This window comes from Crinia signifera, chromosome 4, assembly GCF_055691185.1.
Source record: "Crinia signifera chromosome 4, ASM5569118v1, whole genome shotgun sequence".
Lineage (NCBI taxonomy): Eukaryota > Metazoa > Chordata > Amphibia > Anura > Myobatrachidae > Crinia > Crinia signifera.
Window position 1 is genome coordinate 251,419,189 of NC_139220.1, and position 18,032 is coordinate 251,437,220.

General features: G+C 45.1%; 1 protein-coding gene across 1 annotated transcript in view; it reads left to right on the forward strand.

Annotated features, from left to right (window-relative positions):
• The first annotated feature begins 5,899 nt into the window (after positions 1 to 5,899).
• The window catches only part of MCTP2 (multiple C2 and transmembrane domain containing 2), a 181,184-nt gene continuing 169,051 nt past the window's right edge, over positions 5,900 to 18,032 (forward strand). Inside the window, exons 1-2 of the mRNA XM_083184241.1 lie at positions 5,900 to 5,961; positions 6,373 to 6,638. The gene's annotated coding sequence lies outside the window, so the exon portion shown is untranslated. The remainder of the gene's footprint in view (positions 5,962 to 6,372; positions 6,639 to 18,032) is intronic.

Sequence of the window (18,032 nt, forward strand, 5' to 3'; positions counted from 1 at the left end):
AGCGGAAGTCACCGGGACCAGTATATCTACAGCTAATAGTGAGTGCCGGGGCCTCCCAAATATATATATATATATATCACCCAGTTGTGGAATGGCGCCTTAAATTAATAAAAGTCCATAAATATGGTGGTCCAATCTCCAGTGAAGCACTCAAAGCAGTTCTTTCGATATCTTTATTTTCAGAAAGTTGTTCCAGACACAAATAAAGATGTACAGAAACGTACCAACGCGTTTCGTCTTAAAAAGACTTCATCAGGGGAACAGTTTTGTGTCTTCAATTTAATACAGATTTCCAACAAGCAATGGAAATTTTGGTGAGGTGCCTCCTCCACTTGGAGTCCTTCATTAGGACTATCTTAGATCCGTTAGCCTTCACTGAATTCTAGGCCGCGGGTACTCAAATACTGATGGTGAGTATGCTTAAGTACAAATAACCCAGTGACTTTAATATCCACTTAAATGTCCTTCCCTGCCAGTACTTTATTGAGTTGCCAAGTATTACAACTTTAACAAGAAAAACAAAAAGAGAAAGAAACTCGGGTGGGGTGCACTCTTAATATCTCAATCACAAAAGTTGCTCAATAAAGATATTATTTAAAGTTTTTTTAGTATGATTTTTTTATATATTTGCTGGGTGTTAGAATTAGTAACCAATGTTACTTATTATTTTTACATTTAATCTGTTCTGGCGATTTGTTTAACTATTTACAGGATTTAGTGAGGTTGGTATGCGTGTATATAGCTTTAATTAAGAGAGCTGACCATCATAAATCCTTAATGCCTTTAACCAAGAGGCAATTCAATGTAGTCTCAATTAATTTTTGAGATAAGGATTATAATCATTGGTCGGCGTAACTCAAAATTTCAAGGGGGTAGAGAAATAATGATAACTCATTTATATACACACACATCAACAATTAGCATGGCATTATTTACATATATACAGTTTTAATTTTTAATTTTTAATTCCAAAAGCTCCCTTGGCTATCATTTGGTGCAATGGTTAGTATAATTTCCTCTGTGATTTGAAATGGCAACAAATCCACTATGTGGCAGACCTGCTGTCACACATTGTAACAAATTTTTTTTTATTTTATAAGCAAAGAGGTTAGCAGGTTAATTACCATAGCTAAAATACAAGTTGCTGTTTGGGAATGCTAGTGGGCTTGTAGGACGCTAGTTAATAATACACCTATGCCTCACAGATTGCCTTCAATGGCTCACACACACCCATACAATTTTGGGATGCAATAAACACTCAATGTCCACCAGATCAATTCTAACAAGCACCCCAGATGTAATCAAATAGGATTCACAAAGTCTAACAAGTCAACTATGTGGCAGACCTGCTGTCACACATTGTAGCAAATTTTGTATTGTATGAGCAAGGAGGTTAGCAGGTTAATTACCCTAGCTAAGATGGAAAATTGCTATTGCGGAGTGCTAGTGGACTTGTGAGACACTGATTAGTAATGCACCTATGCCTCACAATTGCCTTCAGTGGCTCACACACACCCGTACAATTTTTTGGATGCAATGAGAACCAGAACAATTTAATGTCCACCAGATCAATTTCAAACAGACCCCTCAGATATAACCAAATGGGATTCACAAAGTTTGAATCATTCAAGAGGCCAGGCTGCGCTTTTATTTAGCCCTCAGGCTTTGGTTATAATAAATAGAAATAATTATATTCACCTGACTGGATTACCCTAAGCGCTGAAACACACAGCGCTTCAGTATCCAACAGAGATACAAATTTAAATGCCCGGCATGAATGTCTACAAGACCTTATGGCTCTACCACACGGAAGAGAAACATATATGAAATGAAATAACAGACTGCTGATTAAATTGCCACAATTGTTGCCACTTCACCACTGTAATAATCAGGGAAGGGAAGCACCAAAGCTGCGCACAAGGGAAAATGCCAAAATCATACGAGTAAATAAATAAATAAATTGAAGGACCACTGCCCCGTGTCTAGAGCCAAGCCGACTGGCCGGCACAATAATACTCCACGGGGAGGGGGTCCCTCGTTACCAATCCTGTAGGTAGTGAGGTCTCCTGGAGTCGCTGGCGGGTACTTTCAAATTTCGTGCAGGAAGACGCTCAGACGGTCACGTCCAGTGCAGACTTCCCTCAATTTTTTCTTTTAGTAAGTATTACAACTTGTCAGATCCAATAGTTGAAATGGGTAACAGCATATCCAAAATATGCAGCAGCAAACCAATGGGTCTTTTTCAAAAATCACTGTGTCCTGAAGGGAAGATACAATACATATATATATATATTCTGGGAAGAAAGAGGGGACAGGGGGGCGCCCAACAGTGCAATACCGTTTTATTTAAAAAACACAAATATAAAAAACACAAGTGGTCACTCTATGTACAAAACTCGTACCGAGTTATACGTCTGGAGTGGACTGGTTACCACTAGATTCAATAATATTTCCACTGGCAAGTTCAGCATACACAATGTCACTGCTACAGAGTGGTTGTAACTCACGGGACCTCTGCAAGGCAGAACGGGGATAATTGCCTGCGTCTCCGGCTGCTGCAGGCTGGCGTTGGTTCGGCTGGAAGCGTGTGCTGGTTGCCAGGGGCTTGGATCACGTCACGTTGGCCACGCCCCTACGCGTTTCGTCAGAGACTTCGTCAGTGGGGTTATGAGCGCACACATATTCCGCATCGCTTTACAGAGAATATTTGAACATTCACAGTAGTCCCTGCCCCAGTGGAGCTTACAATCTATATTCCCTACTACATGTACACACAGACATTCTAGCTCAAACGGGGTCTCCCGTTTTCACAATTACTTCAGGTAAAAAGGATAACAAGCTCCCCCAGTGTGTTAGAGCAAGACCTTGACACCATGTCAGCTAAATTTAAGCAACGCGGGTATTCCCAAGAGACCCTTACTAAAGCAAGGAGCAGAATCGATGTCTTATCACGAGCTGAAATCTTGAAAAGAAAAAACAGAGACACACCTATCCCAGACAGACTAGGATGGGTGAGATCCTACAACACGGGAGATACACACATCTCGGCTGCTTCCAAGTTACTATGGCCGCTCATCCAGAATGACAAAGACTTGTCAAAACTGAAAAATACTCATCTCATGCCGATATACACTAGAGGTCGAAACATCAGAGACTGGCTGGTTAGAACCGATTTATCGACTAGACTTCCACCTGGCACCCACAAAAACCCGGTGGGTGCTATAGGTGTACGGGATGTACCACCTGCAATGCCCTGATCAGCACCAAATTCTTTATGCACCCCCTTTCCGGAGTCAAATTTAAAATCCACTATGCACTGTCTTGTACCAGTACCTACGTGGTCTACTTGTTGAAATGCCCGTGCGGACTTTGTTATGTCGGCAAGACCATCAGGACATTCCGTGAGAGAATAGCGCAACACTGATCTGCCATCCGGGCTGCTTTGGCAAATAGACCAAATGAACAACCTGTTGCCAAGCACTTTGCTCTACTTAAACATAACCTTTCGAGTCTCAGATACATCCTTATTGATCATGTGCCGGATAACATGCGTGGTGGAGATAGGAACAGACGACTCCTCCAGCTAGAGACCCGTTGGATTTATAAGTTGCAGACTGTTTCTCCCAGAGGCTTAAATGAACAAATTTCATTTAACATTTTTTCTTTGATATATTCATTGATATGCCTTTTCCCTGCTGCTTTATTGTATTTACACTGCTGTTTTCATGTTTATCACTATATATTCTTGTCACAATCAGTTTGTTTTATTTCATGCTCGAAAGAAAGAGCAGCAGCACACAGGTCTGCTATTAAAAGCGCCATCTCAACAGGGACTAGCGAGCAACCTGTGGCTCGCCACTTTGCCACAGTAAGACATCCGCTATCATCCCTCCGATATCGGATTATTGAACAAATTCCAAATCCCAAACGAGGGTGAGACAGGGGTTTGGCCCTTTGTCGAGCAGAGAGCCGTTGGATTTACCGACTTGAAACCTTGGCCCCCAAAGGGCTTAATGAGCACGCAGGGTATTCCTATTTCTTATGAAAAGGCCGGCAGGTGTACATGGCCTCATTCAGGAGGCAGAAAGTCCATCAAATCTGTTTTTATTGCATCTAGTGTGACCATCTGCTATTTTATTATCATACTGCAATATGAATGTATCAGAGATGGGAGGTAGCTTTAATACAAAGTCCCTATATAGATACATAGCACTAAACTGGATACATTGTCCCTACATCATGTTTAGTTCTAGGAACAAGAGTGGACTACGTCCACATTATAATGTCAATTTATGTGCCAATCAATATCTGACACAGTAAGCAATTGGCAGCATGCAGTGTGCGCAGAAGTTCACTATTTATCACTATGTCACTTTTTACACTTGGTTTTTAGAGTGGTTTTAAAGTTGTTGCACGGTTTTATATGCATAGCAATATGCTCTTACAGTATTTAGTTTGACATATGGTTTTGTATTGTATTATAACGCATAATGTGTTACAGTTTAAGCACTTACGCACTTTCATTCATAAATTTGTTACCAGTTACGTGTATGCCCGCCCTCCTCCCCCGCCTCTACTCGGCTGCTAGAGCAGCGGTGACGTCATCATACAGAGCCTGCAGATCCGGCGGCCGGTGTGGACAGCCCGGGAGCTGGAAAGGTATTTAAACTTTTCATGTATCACATGTATTTGTCTTCTGCACTTTGATAAAAGAGCCGCACCAGCTCAGAAACGTTGGTGACCATAACCAGAGTCCTGGTGTCTTTTATTCACTGAGTGCCGCCGCTCCCCTATCCTGCTATATATATATATATATATATATATATATATATATACACATGTGTGTTATGAGTTTCTTATAGAGCGCACACATATTCCGCATCGCTTTACAGAGAATATTTGAACATTCACATCCACAGGGCCATGGTGGGAATCAAACCAGTGACCTCAGCACTGTGAGACAGTAATGCTAACCATGCACTAGTCCTTTTGTGCCACTTTGACATAACTCCTCTGATAGCCATACCTTTAAGTCCCGTACACACGGGAGAGATATATTGCTCAGCAATATATTGCTAGCAATATGTTGCTGAGCAATATATTGCTCAGTTTCTCCTTCTCATCAGTGACCAGAGATGGTCGCTGATGAAAGGGAACCTCTGCCGGCGGTGCCGCAGAGGTAATCAGCTGCGACCAGCGATTATAACAGGGCTGAAAACGGGAGCGCGCACCCAGCGATTTATCGCTGGGGTACACTCCCATCACTGGCAATATGGTCGCCAACGACCATATTTCCAGCGATTTCAGCCCCTATCGCCCCTGTGTGTACACAGCTTAACTTTCCTTGCTGCGACTGCTCGCATAAAAAGTGACACATTGCATGTAATTTTCCTGCGATTGCGATGTGAGGCACTTTACCGTGCTCCTTACATTGCAGATCCTATGGGCTGTCATGAATATTTGTTGCAGCCCGTAGCCGTTGATAGGATTGCATATAGGACTGCATACAATGTATCATATGCGATCCTGCCAAACATCAGGGCAGTTTAAGAGCGGAGAGGGCTAATGTTCAGACCCTGAGCAGGCCTCTTTCCTCTCTAGTAGCACAGTAGACTATGGCACCTTCCCTAAAAGCACCTGGGCACACCTGCATTTTACCTGACACTCATTAAAAGGCCGGTTACCACCCCCAAACTTGTGAATGGCTTACGATCAGAAAAGCAGTATTTCTTTGCTGAATGACCTTGTGTTTGCGTGCTAAAATCCATATTTATGCATAGTTAATCGATAATTAATTCGTTTGCAAATTCACACACAGCGATCAAGTCTGAAAAACCCTCATGGTGCTCATGCTTTGTTCCCTGGGACTTCTCCACTGCGTGACTCACTGTGAACATGGTCATTGCGCCATTATCTCTGTGATCTCTGCAGTGCTGTGCCACCAAACCTGAGATAGTAGAGGTAAGTATAAGTACCTGTGGATGCAAGGTGTGCTCTGCGGGTCACTCTCACCCAAGGGCCCCTATCCACTACAGACCCTGCACCCATACCGTTTAGTATGTTATTGTTTTGCAGAAACAATTAGGCAAATAAGACGCACTGTGCCACAAAGGTTCTAGTGTGACATGTGGCGCAGAGTAGTCGCAAAGTACGTGGGTGCACTGACTGGGGCTATGTGGTGTGCGTGCCATGTGGGCACATCTGTTCCTTCCCTGTGCGTGATTTGTGCAATAGTCACATACGAAAAACTTCCTGTGCAACACAAAGGGCTTCTCAGCAGAGTGTGCTCAGGGCGCTGCCATGGCACAGCCAGCCCAGTGCAGTGTGTGCGTGTGATTGCTGGCAGTTAATTACTTTTCTATTTCGTTACAGGAGAGGAAGAGGTGCAGAAGCAGCCGGGGCTCAGTCACTGCCGGGAAGGCACCTGGGCAGGCAGCCCAATCCCCCGTGCTCCTCCCCGGGCTGAGTGAGGAGGGACAGGTTAGCCGCCTCCCCTTAGGGGAGGAAGTCAGTGAGTGTGGCTGGCAGCGGCGGGAGGTGGAGTGTTGCTGCCCCAGATACGGACTGCAGTTACCGGTGAGCGGAGAAGCCAGGGTGTGACAGCAACCCGGGGAGATGAGCAGTGAGCGGCTGGACAGGTGAGCACATGGTCGCCGGGATGATGGAGCAGGGGACGAGCTGGATCGGAGCAAGTAGTGACGATGTACCCATCACAGTGGTGGTGTGCTGTACAGCAACGCTGATGCTATGCGTCTTCTCTCACCACTGTGCCTGGGACCTGTCCCAGCACTGCCCCCTCTGTGCCCGGGACCTATCCAATCTCTGCCCCCCTCTGTGCCTGGGACCTGTCCCATCACTGCCCTCTCTGTGCCCGGGACCTATCCAATCTCTGCCCCCCTCTGTGCCTGGGACCTGTGATGGCATCACTGCCCCCTCTGTGCCCGGGACCTATCCAATCTCTGCCCCCCTCTGTGCCTGGGACCTGTCCCATCACTGCCCCCTCTGTGCCCGGGACCTATCCAATCTCTGCCCCCCTCTGTGCCTGGGACCTGTGATGGCATCACTGCCCCCTCTGTGCCCGGGACCTATCCAATCTCTGCCCCCCTCTGTGCCTGGGACCTGTCCCATCACTGCCCCCTCTGTGCCCGGGACCTATCCAATCTCTGCCCCCCTCTGTGCCTGGGACCTGTCCCATCACTGCCCCCTCTGTGCCCGGGACCTATCCAATCTCTGCCCCCCTCTGTGCCTGGGACCTGTGATGGCATCACTGCCCCCTCTGTGCCCGGGACCTATCCAATCTCTGCCCCCCTCTGTGCCTGGGACCTGTCCCATCACTGCCCCACCCCCTCCCCTGTGCCTGGGATCTGTCACATCACTGCCTCCTCTGTGCCCGGGACCTGTCCCCATCACTGCCCCCTCTGTCCCCGGGACCTGTCCCATCACTGCCCCCCGGTCTGGGACCTGTCCAATCTGTCACCCTCTGTGCCCGAGACCTGTCCCATCACTGCCCCTTCTGTGCCCCGTACCTGTCCCAGGAAAGAGTTTCTTGGCTGTGTGTGTAATAGTAATCATGTCTGTCTGTACCGCTATTAGCTGCTGTGCCCAGGCAGGGTAGCCACTGACCTGATGGGGTGCTTATACTGTACACACTTTAGGTACAACACTAGTACAGGAGCATGTTCAGTAAAACGTGTATGTTTATATATTTGGTACTATACCTTGTGTGTGACACACGGGCTTCTGACAGTGCTTAGTAAATACCAGCTGTATGCAGCATGTCTTTTATATGTGTCAGGTATGATGTGGCATACTTCCCTCTGGAGAACTATTAAACTGATAACTGCAAATTCATGATCTGCTGATTGTCATTCCAACAGTGCTCATCACAGGTCACATAAATATCATTGGCCTGATTTGGACACAATTCCAAAAGCTGACAGATCTCGGTTATCTGCAGAGAGCGCATGCACCACAGAAAGCATTAACAGCAGGTGGTGTACAATACATATGCACATGATTGAGTGGGGTATCCAATTACCTGAGGAAATTGTCTTGTCAGGGACTGTCCAATTAGCAACCAATAAACTGGTGGGGCCTTGGCTTTTTAGGGATTTTGTTACACCTGACGGGAGCAAAACCAAATCCCTGATGTCAGCGCCACTTTCGAGGGAATACAGACAGGTTTCACTGTGTGGTTTGGGGAGAATTTTATTTTTTTACAAGAGATCTAAATTGAATAGCTTTAAAAAAAAAAAAAAAAGGAAAAAAAAATATATTTGCAACACCGTGGACAAATCGCACCCAATGAATTTTCACCACTAATTGGCTACCCCCCGAAGTGTGTTTGTGATGGATCATTCTTCTTGTGTAATACTGTATGTTATAAGTGGCTACTGTGCCAATGCATGTAAGAGATAAGTCTTATTGCAGTGTTGTGGTTGTGTAGACGACTTCTGTGCTCAGTGTGTGGACAGCGTAGGGCCATGTCTCAAGTTGCATCTGTTATAATCAGCCTAGGCATAAATCACAATACTAATTATAATGACTGCAGATAAAGAATCCGCAGGTGGCATGGTGATTCCGTATGAAGATGGGCAGGTACTGGCATTATCATAAGGCAATAGGCTATCGCCACCGATCATAGTTATGTTATTGCTGGGATAAAAATAAACCGTCAACAGTCACTATATAGACATGAGAAAGCTGGTGCTGGAATGAAAGTTGGATTAAAGTGGTATGTTAAAAGTTATAAGGCCGCCAAGATACATGCTTTCAGTAGCGTTTGAACTGTGTTGGTATTCCAGTGGCTGCTTATTATGTTTACACATATTTAGTACCATTGTATACATTCCATTATCACTCATTGCACACATATTGCTTTAAGCTAATTTAATATAATTGTGTTTAAATTCATAACGTATCCATTATTTCAGCTGTAGTGCTAATATACTAACATTGCATTTAGGAATTTGCACTAATTGATAGTAACCATCATGTATTTAATGACTTATGTGCACTTGACAGAAAAATGCTGACTAGGGTTCAATGCAGTAGTGCAGCCACTTGTAATGTTAGTGTTCTGCAGTTAGAAAAGCAGCACTCTGGCACCAGGGCCGACTTTACCATAAGGCAACTGCCTAGGGGCTACAGAATCTTGGAAGCTCCCCTGATTATCACAAAATTGAGGATGACTCTGAGAAAGGCATCCTTTTTTGAACTGCTAAGACGCCAGCTCCACACTTTCACCTGAGGATCTGGAAAGTTGGTGGGAGCAGTAAGCTAAAGTTTTGCCTAAGGTTGTGAAAAACCTTACATCGGGCCCTGCACTGCACATTGCACTTTTAAAGCTCATGTCTCTACAGTTGCACCAAGGAAGCTAATACTAAGCAACTGCAACTAAAGGTCCATACATACCGGGCTATTTTGCCGAGCGTGTATGCTGACCGATGCTGGGGAAAACCGATGGGCTGAAAAATGTTTTTTGCACTTTTTAGCGATTTTCTGGGACATGGACGACTTTTCATAGCAGGACTCTCTGCAAAGCTGTCCATCTCATCGCTCATTGGATGACAATACCAGCAGATGAGTGGCCGCATCACCGATGATGCATCAGCGCTCACCGCTGGCCCGTACAAACTGGACAGCTTTAGAGCTGAAAACAGCTCAAATTAGTTTTACACCATGTTCCAGCATGTGATAAATAACCAACCAATCAGCTGCTGCCTGACATTTTTCAAACACCGTCTGTGACATGGCAGGGAGGAGCTGATTGGCTGGTTGTTTATCACTCTCCATTTTATCACTTTTGAAGTCTAGTGCATCTGGCTGTCTATGTGTAATCAACTAACTTATATTAATTGCACATGAAATAGCACTAGACACTGGCCGGTAACTTCCTGTCCTATCAAAACACCATTATATCCTCTCAGGAAGCTGCTCACATCACTTGATGGGGCAAGACCAGATTGATAAATAAAGGTGTTGTTACTTTATTTAGCATAGTCACGCTTGCACCATACATCTTGGTAAAGTGCAACTTTTAAAATGACAACTTTGGTCTAAATATTGTTTTATTATGTAAAGATGTTTTTGTGAAGTGATGTTTAAAATATTTGCAGAAAAGAGTTGTTTGTTCTTGGGTTTGAAGGAAGATGGTCATAATAGGAATAGATAAAAAATAAACACATTTGAAAAGGCTTATTTGCCAATTGCATTCTGAAATGAGCAGATGAGCCACTGTACTCTGAACATAATAACCACATTAGCTGTTGTGCATAGGCCAAATTGGCACCAGCCAGCATCTGTGGAAAAATAAACGTTCATTGATAGATAAATCTTCCTGACAGCAGTGCTGCCTAATAAGTGTGGGCTTTCCCTTTTGTCAGATATTAAAATTATCTATCCCATTAACCTGAGCATGCAGTGATTACATTTCACTAGGTCAAAACAAGCACAGTATAACCATCTTTTGTTTAATGATAATGTAAAATAAAAAGTAGTGTCTTATTTACAGGGTTGCCTACCTAACCCTCTCCATGAGGGAGAAAATGTTCTATTCCTGGCCTTCCCTGGTAATGTATGATTGCCATCACTTGTGGTGAAACACCTTTCTTATCAATTACCTAACTCCCCACAGGTGATGGCAAGCATACATTACCAGGGCAGTTTCCAGGTAAAAAAAACTTTTAATTTGTAATACTTGAGCCTTGTCTTGAAATTGGTGTTCTAGGAAATTGTAGCCTTCAGTAGTTTCAAGAGGGGTTATGGAACCACTCCATATTGTATGTAACTCTGTAACTGAGATTTGTTTCCCATGTTTTTGCCAGTAATGTGCTTTTTTATACTTCACTTCAGAGCGACAGCAGCTTTTAGTGAAGAAGGTTCCCTTGCTTTCGCACAATTATGCAAATGTCTAGCTCACGCACCTTCCTGCTGAGGTGAACAGGAGCTGCAGAGTTCTAAGTTATTAATGGCACGGAATAGTTTCAGCTGTTGCAGCTTATTGCTAAGCTTCTACGGTGATAGGATAATGTTAAATCGTTGTAATAAAATAGTACATGATACTGGGATAAGTAACTTTAGGAAATATATATAATGTCTTAAAGTAACTTATCCCAGTAACATACTACTTTATTATAATATATTATATTACATGTTTTTTTATTATTAGTGTTCATTCTAGCACCCACTATCTTTGAAAACCCATGCAGTTCCTCTTCCCTGCCTGGGGTGTTGCTGTCTGCTGTAGTGTTTCTAGCATAGTGTGGTCTGTATATCAGCACTGATATGCAAACCAGACCTGTGCTAGAAGCACCACAGTAGACAGCGACACCCCAGGTAGGGAAGAGGAACTGCATGGGTTTTCAAAGATAATGGGTGCTAGAATGAATACTAATTATTATTATACAAATGCCACACAGTTAGGGCCATGGTAGCAATCAAATCCATGACCTCAGTGTTGTGAGGCAATAATGCTAACCGGTACACCATCGTTGCTGCGCCACTGGGCATAGTATATATGTAAAACATTTGCCTATTTCTCAGCAGCCTATGATTGCGACTCATATGTCCAACTTGGAATCCACAGTGTTAAGCCATGTACACACGGCAGCGATAGAGGCTGATATCACTGGCAATATGGTCGCTGGCGAAATAAATCGCCGGGTGCGCGCTCCCTTTTTCAGCCCCGTTCTAATCGTTGGTCGCAGGAGCTTGCTCCTGCAACCAGCTGATTACCTCTGCGGCTCCCCCCGGCAGAGGTTTCTTTTTATCAGCGACCATCTCTGGTCGCCGATGAAAAGGGGGCATTGAGTGATATATCGCCGGGCGATATATCACCCCGTGTGTACGCACCTATAGTGAGCATAAAACGCTTGTACATACTGGCTGTGGTGAATAAAGAGGATCTGTAGGTGGCTGGGAATAGATTCAGAGGGCTGTATTCAAATATTTTTAGTGTCGTCAGCACTAGGGTGGCCAATCCCGGGATCGGGATCCCGGGATTTGGCCCCTAAAATGCCGGGATTTCAATCCCGGGATTGGAGTTTCCAATCTCGGGATTAGACTGCCGGGCAGCGTCTGAGCTAGTGCTCAGACGCTGCCCGGCTTCTCCCGTCCCGGGCAGTGCGGCTCTGCGCAGCGTGACGACGTCAGAGGTCGCACTGCGCAGGCCACATAACAGCAGCGGCATCCTGCGTGCACCGCGGCCGCGCTGACCTCCTGCCGCCTTCATTATACCGCCCACCAACCCAACCAGGCTGCCTGTCTGCCATCGCCTCTTCCCAGACCCCCATACCAGCGCCGGACGCCCGCCCAACAGCAGCCTCATCCTTGTGTGCACCGCGGCCGCGCTGACCTCCTGCCGCCTCCATGATACCGGCCACCAACCCAGGCTGCCTGCTTGCCTGGCATCGCCTCTTCTCGGAACCCCATACCAGCGCCAGACGCCCGCCAACCCACCCAGGCTGTATTTTACTGCCTAAACCCCCAGCTCCATCGCCCACCCACCCGGCCGCACCGCAACTGTAAGTAAATATTAGGGCGGCCGGGCCGGGTTTTTGTATAAAGGAAGCCGATCCCGGGAATCCCGGGATTGGGCATTTTTCGATCCCGAATTCCGGGATTGAAAAAATGCCTGGGATTGGCTTCCCTAGTCAGCACCCATAAAGAGTACCCAACAGCCCTATTGAAATGTAGCTCCCTTCTGGTGCATCAGGCTACTGGTATTTTAGTTCACACCCCCTGGGGGTGGTGAGCTGACATCTGCTGAATTTCACAGCGCTCCCATTGGTTTGCTGCACAAAGCGGCTAAACCCGACAAGATCAATTGCATATCGCCCCGCGTTCTCCCATCACTTTAGGTGAAGATCGGACGCAATATGACAATTGAATACAGCCCAGAAAGTGACGCTGAACATGTGCACCACAACATCACTTATGTGAAAAAATAAATTTAAAAAACCTGGTAGGGGGGATGGGAAATATAGGTGCGTATAGCTCCCCAACTCTGGCACTAGACATCTAGGGACACGCTTCTTTCTAATTAGAAGATAATGGTCACCAGGAAATAAGCTCTGTGGAAGCACCTGCAGTAACTGGCCAATAACCCTACACTACAGGAACATAACGGTGTCTGGGTATTTGGGGAATTTCATCTGTGCTGACATCCCTATATTCAGAGTTACAAACATTACATAGTGATACCTTCTTATATGAGTAGGTGCCCTTGTGATCCCCAGATTATTTTACCATGTGCTATATAAAACCTATTTACCTGTACTTGGGGGCACCAAATATGTATGTGTGTGCTAGCAGGCACTTCCTGGTGCCGGTAACTGGGAAATTGACCACCGGCGAGTCATCTTGTTGCCTGTATGAGCTACTACGGCGTGATTTAGTCTTTATAATTGATTGAATAATCCCTTCAGAGGCTACACGAGTTCAACCTTTGAGCACAAATTGAAATTTATCAGCTGGGTGACCCAGGTAATTGTACCAACTGTTTTGGCAAAGGTCTGTCAACAGACCAAACATTAACCCTTGCTATGTGATGCTGCTGTGATTTTAATAAAGCTTCACCTTCATCACTATATACCCTATATACATGATACAGTATACTGCAGCATGTTTAGTGTAATGTTCACCATTAAGTCCCACCAGCTGATAATGCTGATATACATGTATCGTGCTTTCAAATGAATGGCTGATATATTGTGAGCTTGTAGGCCGGTGTGCACCCCCCCCGATATGTCTGTGAACGGTGTTGTTCACTGACTTTTTGCGTCCGCCCTGCAGGACATAATGGTGTCTGTATGGCCAGCAATTGCTGCAAAAGGCCACGGGTGACTGACATCACAACTGGGTTGGCATGTGTAAATGCCCTGCAAGTTGTTATATCAGGCACACACCCCAGGTCGACAATCCGTATCAGGTAGGTCAGCTGATCTGAAGCATGGTGGATCAGTCGGTCTAATGCAGTGGTCTCAAACCGCGACAAAATAAACCGCCCGAAGAGCTACTAAAATAAAAAAAATCTACGTAACCAAAAAATGCCTTTTACACATTATGCCACACACCGTAATGGTCCTGACACATTAAACCACACATCCCAATGCCCCAGACACAAAATGCCACAAACTGCAATGTCCAATATGTCGCATACATACCTCCCAACACTGGAGGCAGAGGAGAAGGGACATCTATGTCATGCGCTCAAAATTAGGGGGCTCACCTACTACCGTGGTACTCCTGCGAGGCTGCATACCCCATTTTTTCCACTGTGGGGGCATGGTCAGTGCTCTAAGAGCTGTAGCCACATGGGGTTGCTGCCAATGCAAATGTGGGTGTGATACACATATGCCCCCAATAGTGCCAGATACACACATGCCCCCACAGTGTCAGGTATGCCCCCCCCCCCCACACACACAAACACACTCACCCTGTGCCCTCTAACGTTTAAAAGAAAGCCAGCAGATGTTACCAGATTTAAAAATAAAATTAGGAGACAACTGATTTTAATTAACAGACCTGGCAGGGTATATGCCCAGTGTGGATACTACACTCACACAGTGCCCTCTAACTAACATTTAAAAAAATTGCCAGCAACACGCACACATTTGCGCCAGCAAATGTTACCAGATCCAATGCACAGCTGGATAAAAGATGTCTGAGGCCCCTGGGAGCTGACCAGCAGTCCAGTAAATCAGTGGCGACGAAGGCGTGCAGCGCGGGCATGTAGAGACGTAGTAGGAGGTGTGAAATCTCCTTCTCACGCTGCAAGAAAGTGACCTCCTGCTGCAAAGTGAGTCACAGAGCCAGAGGTCACTTTCTAGTGCTTTTGACCTCCTGCCGCCAAGCAAGAACCGCTACACGTCGGCGGAGCGGCAGGAGGTCACTATCTTGCGCCTTTCACCTCCTGCCGCTCCAAGTGCGGACCTCAAACACGTCGGAGCTCAGCCGAGCTACCGCTAATCACCTGGCGAGCTAGCGACCGGTTGGCAAACCCATTTCTAATGTATACCCAGCTTAACATATCAATGCCAGGCAGAATGTTTATTTATTTTTTGACAATTGCTGTTTCTATCTACTTCACCTCTGAATGGGTTTATGAGTGAGATCAGGAAATAGAACTAAAAGGGACATGTATATTTAAAATCTCACTCCCCTTCTATTATACAGGAAGCACCAATTTGGTGTAGTATACACCTGTTTGTGAGTCACATGGAGTCGCGATGTTGGATGCAGTACAATGATCGGAGCACCTTGCAAAGGTTAATGTAATTTTATGAAGATGCACAGACTTAAAAAAAAAAAAAAAAACATGATAAAACTTGTATGAGTACTGCAAAAAAACCTTGTGATATTGGCAAAGGAATATGTTGTGCACAAACGCAGAGAAATGGTCTTTATACAGGTTAAACCCTCCAGCTGTGCAGGGGTTAATGTCTCTTTAAAAAGTACTAAGAGAAATAATGTTTACTTAACCTGATTATTAAAACAGAACAGGTTACTCTGTAAACTGCATATTGTGAGTAAATATTGGCTAGGTGAACAATGTATTCCCATGCAAGCCTACTTCACATGCTAAGAGGTTACAGTGCTGGGACTGTCAATCACACAACACAATCTGACATCACTGGTTAGGACCCAGCATGTGAGATGGCTTTGCCCTGTGCAGGGTGCCGCCTGCATGCTACCGCCGAGAGTTGCTGTTTGGTGGAAGTTCAACTCCTCATACTGTATTAGGCCCTAAATTTGCACAAGAGAAAATATATGCGAAGGCCTCCCATTAACAAAAATACTCCTAATATTAAACGTTTGAGAGATGGTTATTAAAATCCACTTGGAAATCCAAAGAAGATGCCTGATTATATCGGAAGCTTTACATCAGGGGTGGGGAACCTTTTTTGTGCCAAGGTCTGTTTGTATGGGAAAAATCCATCGGAGGCCATATGTAAAAATTTATTTTAAGCGGTGTACACACGGGGGCGATAGGGGCTGGCGACCATATTGCCAGTGATGGGAGTGTGCCCCGGCGATAAATCGCCGGATGTGCACTCCTGTTTTCAGCCCCGTTCAAATCTCTGGTCGCAGGAACTTGCTCAGCTTGCTCCTGCGATCAGCTTGCTCCTGCGACCAGCTGATTACCTCTGCGGCTCCCCCGGAGAGGATCCCTTTCATCAGCGACCATCTCTGGTCGCTGATGAAAAGGAGAAACTGAGCAGTATATTGCTGAGCAATATATCTCCCCCGTGTGTACGGGGCTTAAATTGTCCTGCTGCAGCTGTCCCACACTACGGTGGCTGCCGCTGAATAGGACTGACAGTCTCTGGCTGCTGTTGATTAAGAGGGATCTTGCGAGAACTACCGACCTCTTGCGAGAATTCTCCTGTACTTGACTCCTGGCAAAGCTGCCGGGCGGATGGGAGGACCACTCAGGCCTGAGGTTCTCCACCCCTGCTTTACATAAAGTTATGGGAGTTGCTTTAGCAAACAATTAATGGGGAAAAAAGTTCAGCTCCATACTCACTAGGCGATGCTGGCTGCAGAAATAGTTAAAATCGGCAATAGATGGCAAATATTGAGTGTACACACTGAAAAATATCGGTGCACAATATCATTCAGTGGCAGCACTGAGACCCACTGAAGATGCGGGTCACGTGAATACTTAAGAAGAGAGTGCTTTTCATTACAACTATATCCAAATTTAATTAAAGAAAAATATATTTAAAATAAATATGTAAAAAAACAATACAAATACTTAAAAAAACAAGCACATTTTAATCTGGTCGTTAATGCGATTCTGGTGCATATAAACCTCAAAGAAAGAGGCTTAAAGTCCGCATTTTATAGGAATTTTAGTTAACATAGCCTGCAGAACTTTTCAAGCTTAGTACAGGTTGAGTATCCCTTATCCAAATATCTGTTATCCATATAATTCTGAAATCCATACATTCCAGAAAGTGATTTTTTTTTTTTTATTTTGCTAAAAGCACTACTGGGTACACCTGTAACAGCACTACTGAGGGCATGATATGTAACTGGCACTAAATGTTTGCAAGACAATGATTGCATGGCATTTAAATTCAGTTTCTGAGATAGTAGTACACAAACTTTGTTTCATGGTTTCTGGCATTTAAATTCAGTTTGAGATAGTAGTACACAAACTTTGTTTCATGTTTTGAAACCTTGTTTTATGTACAACATAAATGCAAGATACATCATTGAAATATAAAAATATTCTGAAATACGGAATAATCCGTTATCCAAAATTCTTCTGGTCCCGAGCATTTTGGATAAGGGATACTCAACCTGTACATCTCACCCTACTGCAAAATACTCTTCCAGCAGCCCCCAGTCTCCAATCGGCTGTGCACTCATGGTTCCTCCCCCAGTGTTTTCTGATGTATGCTGAGAGCAGTGATCAACCAGCCTGTTGGCATTCCACACCTGCCAGTTGCAGACACATCTCTGCAGCTTCTGGGGAAAAGTAATCGGTGGATGGCTCTGTCCCTGTCTATTTACCCAGTCAATGTAATACTGACGCCGGATCCCGACCGCCGCAATGCCGACAATGGGGGGGGGGGGGGGGGGGCGTGTATTGCCTCCCCCTTGCGTGCTTGCTGCGCTCACTTTTTTTTTTTTCCAGTAGTGGCCGGCACTCACATAAGTATATGTGAGTGCCGGCCAATATGTCTGGTAAGCTGCCGGGGTGCCAATGCAAGGATATAGATGCAGCAGAAATGGATGTCACTCCTCCGGACTTGTAAATAATGAACACAACACACAGAATTGTGGTCAACGTTTCGGAAGCTTTACTTCCTTTTTCAAGAAAGTGCCTTCACTCCAATCATATTCCAAGCATCGTTGGCAGTGCACTCTAATAAACATACCAATCCAATAGAATATGCACACACACTTCAAGTTTTGCTGCATCAAAAGTGTATTGGGCAATACATCAAGCGCTTTCGGGGATAACAGCCCCAACAGACCACATGTGTATGACTACACTTGGTCTGTTGGGGCTGTTATCC